Raw genomic sequence first — 15,088 nt, forward strand, 5'->3', positions numbered from 1 at the left:
AGAACTCGGAGGTGCCGGAGTAACGATGCTTGGATCGGTTGGACCGGGAAGACGTACGACTACTTCCTCTACGTTGCGTCAACGCTTCCGCTTCGGTCTACGAGGGTACGTAGACAACACTCTCCCCTCTCGTTGCTATGCATCACCATGATCTTGCGTGTGCATAGGAATTTTTTTGAAATTACTACGTTCCCCAAAAGTGGCATCCGAGCCTAGGTTTTATGGTTTGATGTTATATGCACGAGTAGAACACAAGTGAGTTGTGGGCGATATAAGTCATACTGCCTACCAGCATGTCATACTTTGGTTCGGCGGTATTGTTGGATGAAGCGGCCCGGACCGACATTACGTGTATGCTTACGCGAGACCAGTTCTCCCGACGTGCTTTGCACATAGGTGGCTTGCGGGTGACTGTTTCTCCAACTTTAGTTGAACTGAGTGTGGCTACGCCCGGTCCTTGCGAAGGTTAAAACGGCATCAACTTGACAAACTATCGTTGTGGTTTTGATGCGTAGGTAAGATTGGTTCTTGCTTAAGCCCGTAGCAGCCACGTAAAACTTGCAACAAACAAAGTAGAGGACGTCTAACTTGTTTTTGCAGGGCATGTTGTGATGTGATATGGTCAAGACATGATGCTAAATTTTATTGTATGAGATGATCATGTTTTGTAACCGAGTTATCGGCAACTGGCAGGAGCCATATGGTTGTCACTTTATTGTATGCAATGCAATCATGGTGTAATGCTTTACTTTATCACTAAGCGGTAGCGATAGTCGTGGAAGCATATAATTGGCGAGACGACAACGATGCTACGATGGAGATCAAGGTGTCACGCCGGTGACGATGGTGATCATGACGGTGCTTCGGAGATGGAGATCACAGGCACAAGATGATGATGGCCATATCATATCACTTATATTGATTGCATGTGATGTTTATCTTTTATGCATCTTATCTTGCTTTGATTGACGGTTGCATTATAAGATGATCTCTCACTAAAATTATCAAGAAGTGTTCTCCCTGAGTATGCACCATTGCGAAAGTTCTTCGTGCTGAGACACCACGTGATGATCGGGTGTGATAGGCTCTATGTTAAAATACAACGGGTGCAAAACAGTTGCCCACGCGGAATACTCAGGTTATACTTGACGAGCCAAGCATATGCACATATGGCCACGAAACACGGAGACCGAAAGGTCAAGCGTGAATCGAGTAGATATGATCAACATAGCGATGTTCACCAATGAAACTACTCCATCTCACGTGATGATCGGACATGGTTTAGTTGATTTGGATCACGTGATCACTTAGAGGATTAGAGGGATGTCTATCTAAGTGGTAGTTCTTTAAATAATTTGATTAATTGAACTTAAATTTATCATGAACTTAGTACCTGATAGTATCTTGCTTATGTATGTTTGATTGTAGATAGATGGCCCGTGCTGTTGTTCCATTGAATTTTAATGCGTTCCTTGAGAAAGCAAAGTTGAAAGATGATGGTAGCAATTACACGGACTGGGTCCGTAACTTGAGGATTATCCTCATTGCTGCACAGAAGAATTACGTCCTGGAAGCACCGCTGGGTGCCAGGCCTGCTGCTGGAGCAACACCAGATGTTATGAACGTCTGGCAGAGCAAAGCTGATGACTACTCTATAGTTCTGTGTGCCATGCTTTACGGCTTAGAATCGGGACTTCAACGACGTTTTGAATGTCATGGAGCATATGAGATGTTCCAGGAGTTGAAGTTAATATTTCAAGCAAATGCCCGGATTGAGAGATATGAAGTCTCCAATAAGTTCTATAGCTGCAAGATGGAGGAGAACAGTTCTGTCAGTGAGCATATACTCAAAATGTCTGGGTATAATAATCACTTGATTCAGATGGGAGTTAATCTTCCAGATGATTGCGTCATTGACAGAATTCTCCAATCACTGCCACCAAGCTACAAGAGCTTCGTGATGAACTATAATATGCAAGGGATGAATAAGACTATTCCCAAGCTCTTCGCAATGCTGAAAGCTGCGGAGGTAGAAATCAAAAAGGAGCATCAAGTGTTGATGGTCAACAAGACCACTAGCTTCAAGAAAAAGGGCAAAGGGAAGAAGAAGGGGAACTTCAAGAAGAACGACAAGCAAGTTGCCGCTCAAGAGAAGAAACCCAAGTCTGGACCTGTAACATCCCAAATTTTCAATTTGGAATGTTATACATTAGATCATCATGCATATCATATTTTATTTTGCATTTGGTTTTGATCCCAGAAAATCCTAAGCAACTCAAGGACCCACGGAGAGAGTTGGGGATTTCGTTATTTACATATTTGAGTTTTCTCAAATTGTGTAAATAGGATCGCTTGATTTTATTTATTTTATCATCAATTATTTCTATTACAAAAATATGAGAGGGGGAATAAAATGACTTTCCCAAAATATAGAATTATTGAGGATTTAATAAAAAAATCAAATAAAATTTATTTCGGAGTTTTTCGGTATTTTTATTTGAATTTAGGAAAAATGCGCGTTTTTCAAAGTTGTAGTTTGGGCCCATATAAATGTTCACTTTATCGGGCTTGATTTTAGGAACCCGGCAAAATTTATTTCGTGATTTTTGGAGTCCGTTTAGTATTTCTTTTTATTTTTCTTCCGAGCGGAATTATTAAAAAAAACGGAACCGACTTTGGGCCGTACTCGGCCAGGACTCCGCCTGGCCGGGGCCTTTATATAGCGCGCCCGAGGCCCGAGCCGAGCCAGCCCGCCACCGCCGCCCTAACCCTAGCCGCCGCCAGCCGCCGCCGCCGGAGCCGCGCGCCTTTCGAGGTTCGCCGTCGTTGCCTCGATTTCCGTGCAGTTTTTTTTAAAAAAAAGAGAGGAAATTTTTTTCTTTCTTTTCTGTTCGTCGTTTGTCTTTTTCGTTGGATTTTCCGCGGTTATTTTCTGATCGCGATTTCTGATCCGATTTTCGTTTTAGTATAACTTTTCGCTCGTTTATCAGAATCAGGCGATTCAAGCGCGTGGAGTTTCGTCTCGAAACCCTCTTTCGGAATAATCAACTTAAACAAGTTTTTGCTACTGTAAAATTTGACCTAGATCCAGATTACTAGAACAAAGTTGTTTTCTTTCGCTGTTTGATTTCTTTTGCTTTGTTCGATTTGATTCTTTTTGCAAACCAGGGTTCTTAAGTTGAACTTTCTGGTTAGATCTTCGATTTGAGTTTTACCCGTGCATTAGATGAGTACTTATTGTATGCTTGTTTGTTTGTCTGCGATAGAATACCCGGAGTGCGCCGCCTGTTACTTCGAATCTCTAGGTTTCGCGGATCATCAGCAAGGCAAGTAACACTTTGATCATACCTTTTCTACAACCCAGTTTTATTGCATTAGATCAATCCTCACACATTGCATGATTAGGATCTAATTAAATTGTGGGATGGGAAGTAGATGAGGTAGTACCTATTACCTGTTTATTATGAACCTTTGGGAGTTACTTCTATGTTTGCTTATTATGCCATGCTATGCTAGTAGACGTGGATTGGGTGAGTGATATCCATGACAGATGTGAGTTTGTTAAATTTAATGGTTTACTTAAGGTGGCAACTTAAATACACATCTGGGTGGATTGAGGCACCTGGTTTCTATCAGGACTTGCCTGTTTTTCTTTTGGACCGCCACCCAGGCTCAAAGGGATCATAAGAATATTCATACTAGAAACTTCCGTGTGCAGCCACATGCCATTATGGGCTCTGGCATGGTTGATTAAGTCGTGCGAACTCTTACAGGGTAGACTAGTAGATGTAGGGGAAAGTAGGTGTACCGGTCTATCCAACGTAAGGTGCTAGCGCTTCTGAAAGACTATGTCTCGGTCATCCGTTTCTCAAACATCATGTAGTGCGAGAAATCCAACGGAGGCGATCGAGTCTTGTGGGGAAAAGTGCGCAAACCTCTGCAGAGTGTAATAAACTAATCATGATTAGCCGTGTCCCCGGTTATGGACATCTTGAGTATCTAGTACCTGGATTATCATGTGAATCTCAACATGTTACTCTAAAGTTATGTTTGATGGGTTTGTTTAATGATGATGCTTAATTGGGATTGAGAATGCTGTCAACCATTCCCAATGTTTAACACCACCATGATAGTAATTAAATTTATTCCTTTGAAGTAGGGAAAAATTGGCTTTACACAAAACTGTAACCATAGAGCTTTCCACCAGCCAAATATGCATATAGTATAGTTGTTGCATTTCATTACTCTCTATATGTTACCTTGCCAGCATATTCCATGTGCTGACCCGTTCTCGGGCTGCAACTTTAATGTTGCAGACTTTTCAGACGACGATTAAGGAGTTTTTAGGTCGTGGTTCTATACTCAGTGATGCCGTTGGAGTTGATGGACTCACCTATCTTCCAAGCCTTCCGCTGTTATCGTTATTAGATGGCCTTAAGCCATATTTATTGTAATAAGTTCTCTTTTGAGACACTCGATGTAATAAGTGTGTGATTGCTACTCTGCTATAAATCCTCCGAGTACTGTGTGGTGTCAGCATTACTGATCCAGGGATGACACCGGAGCATAGAGATCAGACTGTTTGAGGTCTGGTCGCTACAGAGATGGTATCAGAGCACACGCTGACTGTAGGACACGACCACTAAGCTAAAAGACCTAGATCACTACACACTCTCTTCTCTTCTGACTTCTCATCTTTTCTACTCCTTAGGATGGCGGATGCAAGGAACAAGTTCACACAACCAGATGAAGATACGCCCTTTGGACGCCACTTGAAGGAAGTCACTAGATACCTGAACATAGGAGTACCAAGCTTCACGGGAACCTACAACGCCACTTTACCCGAAGAAGAGCGTTGGATGATTCAAGTTCAAGTTCTAGGAAGGACGTTCATGCCAGTCACTGAGCCCATAGAGTTTTCTTTTGATGCACCAACTTGGAGTCTAGGAAAGAGTATGGCAGCTCACATCGCTATGGGACACATTGGAGAAGTCTACCGCAAGGATCTCAAGGATACTATCTACCAGATTTGCGGACGCCGAGATGAACAATGGGAGATGATCAGCACCAGGAAAGATAGATCAATTGCAGCTTTTATCCAGGAGTTAAACCAGCACATTCGACGACAGGAGAATCAGATGTGCGCTGACATGATAGATCTGAAGAAGGCTAAGACTAGAATCAAGGAACTGGAGGAAGAACTCAAGGCTACACGTGAAGATTATGAAGAAGAAATTGAAGTATTGGTGGAGAAGAATGACGACCTGATCAAGAAGATTGGAATATTTATGGGAGACCCGACACCAGTAGATGAAGACGAAGAACCCAAGGAGATTAGCCCGGAAGACTACATCATCATCGACGGCACCGACTCGGAAGCAGATAGTAGCGATGATGACTATGTTGATGAAGCTGGAGCCGATATCATGGAGTCTACAACCGTAGACTATTTTTAGTAGACCACCTCACCAGTAGTAGTAGTCCACCATGTAAATTCAGTAGTCCGAGCACTTTTGCGATAACTAGATCGATTATATGCCTTTGTGTGATTGAATGAAGTGAATTGTTTGCTTTTGCCTCATGTGCATATGGGTAGTGTTTTCTCTTTAGACCCCTCTATTCTTACATCTCATCTTTTCTAAACCCTCAGATGCCTCCGAGACGTGACCCCGGATTTACCTTTCCGCCGGAGCTCACCCAGTTGATCCAACAGCAGAACACCTTGATGCAGTTGCTAGTTCAGAATCAGAATCAGGGGAACAACAACAACAACCCACCACCACCACCACCACCTGTTGACCACTTAGCCCATTTTCTTAGGCTGAATCCGCTGGTGTTTTCCAGTAGCACCGAGCCGATAGTAGCAGATGATTGGCTCCGCAAGACAGCTAGGGAGTTGACCACAACAGGATGCACAGATACGGAGAAGGTGAAGTTTGCCGCACATCAGTTAGAAGGACCCGCAGCATCATGGTGGGAGAATTTCACAGCCACCTTCCTTGTCGACACTGTCACATGGGACCAGTTTCAGCAGGCTTTTCATACTGCCCATGTTTCAGCAGGAGCAATGGCCATGAAGAAGCGTGAGTTTCGTAACTTGCGCCAAGGAGGACGGACAGTTGGCCAGTATGTGGAAGAGTTTAGTAAGCTAGCACGTTACACCCCGGATGACGTTGCTACAGATGCAGCTAAGCAGGAGAAATTCCTGGAAGGACTGAATGATGAGTTGAGTATGCAGTTGATGGTAGCCACCTTCAACAACTCCAGGAGTTGGTAGATCGTGCCCTTATGATTGAAGGGAAGCAACAGCAAATTGAGAACCGCAAAAGGAAGTATGGACAAGGAAAGTATACTTCAGGAGCTCAGCAGAAGCCACGTTTTACCCCTAGACCGGGAGGACATTTTCAGCATACCCATGGAGTAGGTAGCTCGCACAATCACAATGGCACCAAGAATGGTAATTGGAATGGAGGAAGCAATGGACAGAACCGCAACACCCCATCAACCCCAGCCAAGAGAGATTTGAGTCAAGTCACCTGTTTCAAGTGTTCCAAGACCGGACATTATGCCAATGAATGTCCTGAAGGCCAAAATGGCAATGGAAGCTCTAGAAAGAAGCCGAACCCTTTCAACAGGGGACAGGTGAACCACGTTAATGTGGAGGAGGTTGAAGCTCAGCCCGATGCAGTAATAGGTAAGTTTTTGGTTAAGTCATTTACTGCACTCATTCTTTTTGATACCGGTGCATCGCATTCATACATATCAAGGGGATTTGTGGAAAAGTATAGACTGCCCACTAGGGTTCTTAAAACACCTATGTTAGTAAGCTCGCCAGGAGCAGAGTACATGGCTAGTCAAGGATGCTTTCAAGTGCCATTAAGTATAGGAAGGCATGTTTTCCCAACTGATTTAATTATTCTGGAATCCCAAGGTTTGGATGTAATTCTCGGTATGGATTGGCTATCGATGTATGGAGGAAACATCGATTGCGCCAGTAAGTCAATTTTTCTTACCACACCAGAAGGTAGAAGGATCAAGTATGTATCCCGGCATATGCCAAAGAGGACCCAAGTAAATTGCCTAACAGGAGTTGTGCAAGAGGAAGTACCAGTGGTAAAGGATTTTCCTGATGTATTTCCAGAAGAGTTGCCAGGCATGCCACCGGATAGAGACATTGAGTTTTTGATTGAGCTTTTGCCAGGCACTGGGCCAATATCAAAGAGACCATATAGGATGCCAGCAAAGGATTTGGTGGAAATTAAGAAGCAGATTAAGGAGTTACTGGGAAAAGGGTACATTCGCCCAAGTTCTTCGCCTTGGGGATCACCGGTACTTCTAGTGGAGAAGAAGGATGGATCGTTAAGAATGGTTGTTGATTATCGAGGATTGAACGAAGTAACAAACAAAAACAAGTACCCGCTATCAATGACCAATGATCTGTTTGATCGATTGCAAGGGGCTAAAGTGTTTTCCAAGATCGATTTGCGATCAGGGTACCATCAGTTGAAGATTCAAGAGCAGGATATTCCTAAGATAGCATTCACCACTAGGTATGGGCTGTATGAGTATACCGTTATGTCATTTGGACTGACTAACGCACCTGCCTATTTTATGAACATGATGAACAAAGTGTTTATGGAGTTTTTGGATAAGTTCGTCGTAGTGTTCATTGATGATATCCTGGTTTATTCAAAGAATGAAGAGGAACATAAGGAGCATCTGCGCTTGGCACTTGGATAGCTCAGAGAACATCAATTATATGCCAAGTTCAGCAAATGTGAGTTTTGGTTGAAGGAAGTAGGATTCCTCGGACATGTTATATCTGGAGAAGGTATAGCTGTAGATCCCACTAAAGTTGATACCGTGACCAAGTGGGAAGCACCAACAACAGTTGGAGAGATCCAGAGTTTTCTTGGACTCGCAGGATACTACCGGAGGTTTATTGAGAACTTTTCAAAGATTGCGAAGCCTATGACAGAGTTGTTAAAGAAGGATACTAAGTTCAAATGGACTAAGGAGTGTGAGGCTAGTTTCCAGGAGTTGAAGAAACGCTTGGTTACCTCACCAGTGTTGATTTTGCCAGATCAGACCAAGGATTATGAGGTTTATTGCGACGCTTCATGTCGAGGACTTGGAGCAGTGCTTATGCAGGAAGGGAGAGTTGTTTCGTACGCTTCACGACAACCGAAGCCTCACGAATTGAATTATGCCACGCATGATTTGGAGTTAGCAGCCGTAGTGCATGCATTGAAGACATGGAGACATTTCCTCATTGGAAATCATTGTGAGGTGTACACGGATCACAAGAGTTTGAAGTACATTTTCACGCAGAAGGAGTTGAACCTCAGACAAAGGAGATGGTTGGAGCTCATCAAGGATTATGATATGAGATTGCATTACCATCCCGGAAAAGCTAATGTAGTAGCTGACGCATTGAGCCGTAAGAGCCATGTCAATACGTTAATGATGGGAGAAATACCCAAGGTGTTAGCAGAAAACCTTCGTGAACTAAGTTTGGAAATAGTTCCGAGAGGCTATGTGGCAGCATTGGAGATTCAGTCAAAATTGATGGATAAAATCAGAGAGGCTCAGAAGACCGACAAGGAAATTGCTTCTATAAAGGAGAAACTGAGCAAAGGAAAGGCTAAAGGATTTCGTGAGGATGATCACGACACCCTATGGTTTGAAGACCGTGTTTATGTACCCAATGACCCGGAGATCAGAAAGTTGATTCTGCAAGAGGCACATGATTCACCGTATTCGATTCACCCAGGAAATACCAAGATGTATTTGGATTTGAAGGATATTTTCTGGTGGACCGGAATGAAGAAGGATATTGCGGAGTATGTAGCAGTTTGTGACGTATGTCAGAGAGTAAAGGCAGAGCATCAGAAGCCAGCAGGATTGTTGCAACCATTGCCGATACCCGAATGGAAGTGGGATAAGCTAGGCATGGATTTTATCACGGGATTACCAAGGACTCGTTCAGGCTATGACTCGAATTGGGTTGTAGTTGATCGATTGACGAAAGTAGCTCATTTCATCCCAGTAAAGACCACTTACACCAGTGCTAAGTTGGCCAAGATATACATGACCAGGATCGTATGTTTGCATGGAGTTCCGAGGAGCATCGTATCAGATAGAGGAACCCAGTTTACCTCAAAGTTCTGGAAGCAGTTGCATGAGACTTTGGGTACTAGGCTAGAATTTAGTACCGCTTTTCATCCGCAGACAGATGGACAGACCGAGAGAGTCAATCAGATTTTGGAGGATATTCTGAGAGCTTGTGCGCTAGATTATGGATCTAGTTGGGACGACAATTTGCCATATGCAGAGTTCTCTTACAATAATAGCTATCAGACCAGTTTGAAGATGGCCCCTTTCGAAGCTTTGTACGGAAGGAGGTGCAGGACACCGTTGTCGTGGGACGAAGTTGGAGACCGCCAGTTGTTTGGACCAGATCTGATTAAAGAATCTGAACGGAAGGTGAAGTTGATTCGTGATAGGCTCAAGGTAGCCCAGTCCAGGCAGAAGAGCTACACAGATTCTAAACGCAAGGAGACAGTTTATGAAGTCGGAGACATAACTTATCTTCGAGTATCCCCACTTCGAGGGATTAAGCGCTTTGGAGTTAAGGGGAAGTTAGCACCACGATTTGTAGGACCATATCGAGTTTTGGAGCGTATGGGAGAAGTGGCCTACAAGTTGGGATTGCCCGAAGGATTGTCAGGAGTTCATGATGTGTTCCACGTTTCTTAGTTGAAGAAGTGCCACGCGGAGATGGCCGACATACCTTTGAGGGACACAGTACCATTGGAAGCAATTCAGTTGGATAACAATTTGACCTACGAGGAGAAACGAGTCAAGATTCTCGAGTTTGCCAGCCGAGTTACTCGCAGTAAGGTTATCAAGTTTTGTAAAGTTCAGTGGAGCCACCACACGGAGGATGAAGCCACCTGGGAGCGAGAGGAAGATTTGCTCAAAGACCACCCTCACCTATTTTCTAGCCAACCCGAATCTCGAGGGCGAGATTCATCTTAAGGGGGTAGGTTTGTAACATCCTAAATTTTCAATTTGGAATGTTATACATTAGATCATCATGCATATCATATTTTATTTTGCATTTGGTTTTGATCCCAGAAAATCCTAAGCAACTCAAGGACCCACGGAGAGAGTTGGGGATTTCGTTATTTACATATTTGAGTTTTCTCAAATTGTGTACATAGGATCGTTTGATTTTATTTATTTTATCATCAATTATTTCTATTACAAAAATGTGAGAGGGGGAATAAAATGACTTTCCCAAAATATAGAAATATTGAGGATTTAATAAAAAAATCAAATAAAATTTATTTCGGAGTTTTTCGGTATTTTTATTTGAATTTAGGAAAAATGCGCGTTTTTCAAAGTTGTAGTTTGGGCCCAGATAAATGTTCACTTTATCGGGCTTGATTTTAGGAACCCGGGAAAATTTATTTCGTGATTTTTGGAGTCTGTTTAGTATTTCTTTTTATTTTTCTTCCGAGTGGAACTATTTAAAAAAAACGGAACCGACTTTGGGCCGTACTCGGCTAGGACTCCGCCTGGCCTGGGCCTTTATATAGCGCGCCCGAGGCCCGAGCCGAGCCAGGCCGCCACCGCCGCCCTAACCCTAGCCGTTGAAGGAAATATGCCCTAGAGGCAATAATAAAGTTATTATTTATTTCCTTATTTCATGATAAATGTTTATTATTCATGCTAGAATTGTATTAACCGGAAACATAATACATGTGTGAATACATAAACAAACAGAGTGTCACTAGTATGCCTCTACTTGACTAGCTCGTTAATCAAAGATGGTTATGTTTCCTAACCATGAACAAAGAGTTGTTATTTGATTAACGAGGTCACATCATTAGTTGAATGATCTGATTGACATGACCCATTCCATTAGCTTAGCACCCGATCGTTTAGTATGTTGCTATTGCTTTCTTCATGACTTATACATGTTCCTATGACTATGAGATTATGCAACTCCCGTTTACTGGAGGAACACTTTGTGTGCTACCAAACATCACAACGTAACTGGGTGATCATAAAGGTCCTCTACTGGTGTCTCCAAAGGTACTTGTTGGGTTGGCGTATTTCGAGATTAGGATTTGTCACTCCGAATGTCGGAGAGGTATCTCTGGGCCCTCTCGGTAATGCACATCACATAAGCCTTGCAAGCATTACAACTAATGTGTTAGTTGTGAGATGATGTATTACGGAACGAGTAAAGAGACTTGCCGATAACAAGATTGAACTAGGTATTGGATACTGACGATCGAATCTCGGGCAAGTAACATACCGATGACAAAGGGAACAACGTATGTTGTTATGCGTTCTGACCGATAAAGATCTTCGTAGAATATGTAGGAGCCAATATGGGCATCCAGGTCCCGCTATTGGTTATTGACTGGAGACGTGTCTCTGTCATGTCTACATTGTTCTCGAACCGTAGGGTCCGCACGCTTAACGTTACAATGACAGTTATTATGAGTTTATGTATTTTGATGTACCGAAGGTTGTCAGAGTCCCGGATGTGATCATGGACATGACGAAGAGTCTCGAAATGGTCGAGACATAAAGATCGATATATTGGACGACTATATTCAGACACCGAAATTGTTCCGGGTGATTTCGGATAAAACCGGAGTGCTGGAGGGGTTACCGGAACCCCCCCCCAGGGAAGTAATGGGCCTTATTGGGCCCGAGGGGAGAGAGAGGGCAGCAGCCCAGGAGGTGGCGCGCCCCCCTCATGGGGAGTCCGAATAGGACTAGGAGGGGGGGCGCGGCCCCCCTTTCCCTCTCCCTCTCCCTCTCTTTCCTTCCCCCTCCCTATTCCTAGTTGGACTAGGAAAGGGGAGTCCTACTCCCACTAGGAGAAGGACTCCCCCTGTCTCCTTGGCGCACCCAAGGGCCGGCCGGCCTCCCCCTTGCTCCTTTATATATGGGGGCAGGGGGGCACCCTAGAACACACAAGTTGATCTTCGTGATCGTTCCTTAGCCGTGTGCGGTGCCACCCTCCACGATATTACACCTCGATCATATTGTAGCGGTGCTTAGGCGAAGCCCTGCGACGGTTAAACATCAAGATCATCACCACGCCGTCGTGCTGACGAAACTCCTCCCCGAAGCTTTGCTGGACTGGAGCCCGGGGTGCGTCATCAAGCTGTACGTGTGTCAAGAACTCGGAGGTGCCGGAGTAACGGTGCTTGGATCGGTTGGACCGGGAAGACGTACGACTACTTCCTCTACGTTGCGTCAATGCTTCTGCTTCGGTCTACGAGGGTACGTAGACAACACTCTCCCCTCTCGTTGCTATGCATCACCATGATCTTGCGTGTGCGTAGGAATTTTTTTGAAATTACTATGTTCCCCAAAACATATGAGTTTGATAGTCTTCAAGCGGGTCCATAAGGGCGGTGGTTTTGTATTTTGACTAGTGTTTACAACTCTCGTGTTTTGATACATTTGGTTCTTTGAGTTGTAACACTCAAACTCGATGGTCGTCTGCTACTTATTTGCTATTCTGTGATGCGATGATAAATTCCGCATGTGCGATGATAACTTCCGCACTTCGGTCATTTTGCAGACGTCCATTTTTCATTATGCATGTCATTATCTTCACATACTTTTCATGCATGGTGAATTGTCATCATAAGTTGAAGACGATCTCCACAAGTACAACCCGCCATGTGCATTTGCATTCCAAAAGCAAATTACTTATATGCACATCTTCAGGGGAAGCCTTTGCCACTTATGAAGACAATATCTAAAAACCTGTACATTTCACATACTTTTATCCCCGTTGAAAACTTCAACCAGTTAGTCATCAATCACCAAAAAGGGGGAGATTGTAAGTGCATCTAGTGCCACCCCTAGTTGGTTTTGGAGTATTGACGACAAACCTGGTTGAGGGACTAATGTGTTTGTGAGAATTGCAAGATAACACAGGTAGTAGTCCCTCAATGATTCGGTTTTCCTACCAGAGATGACCCCTAAAAATGTATGAAGACATTGAAGTCAAAGGTGGTATGTGAAGACATTCACATTGAAGACTATGACAAGAGAAGACATTGTGTGAAGACTATGGAGCGCGAAGACTTAGATGTTTCATCGTTCTTTTTCTTCTTTGTTGAGTCATAGGAACCACCGTACTGTTAAGTGGGGTCCAAGAGAACCAGTCAGAATGACTGAAGTGATGCTTAACCAGAATCCTATGTCTTTAAGTGAAGACAATGAGAGCAATCTTATCCAGAGTTGGATAAGTCAGCTTTGCTTGTAGCCCAAGTAAAGTTGTCGTGTGTGTTTGAAATCTGACCGTTGGAACACGTGTCAGTTCCTTAGTGACCAAGGGTCATTTCGAACAAATCAAGTCAGGTTGCCTGGTGGCTATAAATAGCCCACCCCCTACAACCATAAACGGTTGGCTGCTCAGAGTTAGTGTACAGCTTTTGTCGTTTGAGAGCAACCCACCTCGAAGCCTTTGAGAGAGAATTCCTTGCGAGGATAAAGCCCTAACCACCCAGAGCCCAAGAGTGTTAGGCATCACTGAAGTCTTCCTGTCTGTGTGATCTGAAGACTTATTACACTTGAGGACTGTGAATCCTCCAGCCGGTTAGGCATCGCGTTCTGAGCATCCAAGAGTCATTGTGGATCGCCGGTGAACGAAGTCTGTGAAGGTTTGGGAGTCTACCTTGAAGACTTACCAGAGTGATTGGGCGAGGACTAGGTGTCCTTAGCTCAAGGGGAATAAGGTGAAGACGCGGTCTCCTGAGTTGAATCTCAGCCTCCCTAACCAGACGTACAGTTGTCATAGCAATTGGATCTGGTCCAATAAATCATTGTCTTCAACGAGTCACTTGTTTCTTCTTCCCATTCCTTTACTTACTGTTGGCCCTGGTGAAGTCATTGTATGATTGCATTATCTTTTGTCTTCACTGAATAACTGTTTGTTCTAATTGGCTTCACACTATCTTCCTACCTGATCTATACTGCCTAGCTGCTATTAGTCTTTGTGCTTTCACTTCATTGAATACTTGACTATGGCTTGCTTAGTGCAGTCTACCTTTCGCTGCATGGTAATAGGTTTATTTCTATCGTTTGTCTTCGAAACTTCCATGTTTTGAAGACTTCCATAAAAATCGCCTATTCACCCCCCTCTATTCGATCACTAGCACTTTCAGAAACCTACTCCTACTAGGAGTAGGAATGCCCTTGGGGCGCGCCATAGAGAGGGCCAGCCCTCCCCTCCTCCACTCCTTTATATACGGGGGAGGGGGGCACCCCATAAGCACACAAGTTGACAGTTGTCTTAGCCGTGTGTGGTGCCCCCTCCACAGATTTCCACCTCGGTCATATCGTTGTAGTGCTTAGGTGAAGCCCTGCGTCGGTAACTTCATCATCACCATCATCGCACCGTCGTGTTGACAAAACTCTCCCTCGGCCTCAACTAGATCAAGAGTACGAGGGACGTCACCGAGCTGAACGTGTGCAGATCGTGGAGGTGTCATGCGTTCGGTACTTGATCGGTTGGATCGCGAAGACGTTCGACTACATCAACCGCGTTACTTAACGCTTCCGCTTTCGGTCTACGAGGGTACGTGGACACACTCTCCCCTCTCGTTGCTATGCATCTCCTAGATAGATCTTGCGTGATCATAGGATTTTTTTTTTGAAATACTACGTTCCCCAAAAGTGGCATCCGAGTCAGGTTTATGCGTAGATGTTATATGCACGAGTAGAACACAAATGAGTTGTGGGCATGGGTATATACATATTGCTTGCCGTCACTAATTGATTCTTGATTCAACGGTATTGTTGGATGAAGTGGCCCAGACCGACATTACGCGTACGCTTACGCGAGACTAGTTCTACCGACGTGTTTCGCACACCGGTGGCTAGTGGGTGTCTGTTTCTCCAACTTTAGTTGAATCGGATTCAATGAACATGGTTCTTTCTGAAGATCAAAAAGCAATCACTATACCGCATTGTAGTTTTTGATGCGTAGGTAATAATGGTTCTTGCTAAGCCCATAGCATCCACGTAAAACTTGCAACAACAA

Source organism: Triticum aestivum, chromosome 6A (genome assembly GCF_018294505.1).
Source record: "Triticum aestivum cultivar Chinese Spring chromosome 6A, IWGSC CS RefSeq v2.1, whole genome shotgun sequence".
Lineage (NCBI taxonomy): Eukaryota > Viridiplantae > Streptophyta > Magnoliopsida > Poales > Poaceae > Triticum > Triticum aestivum.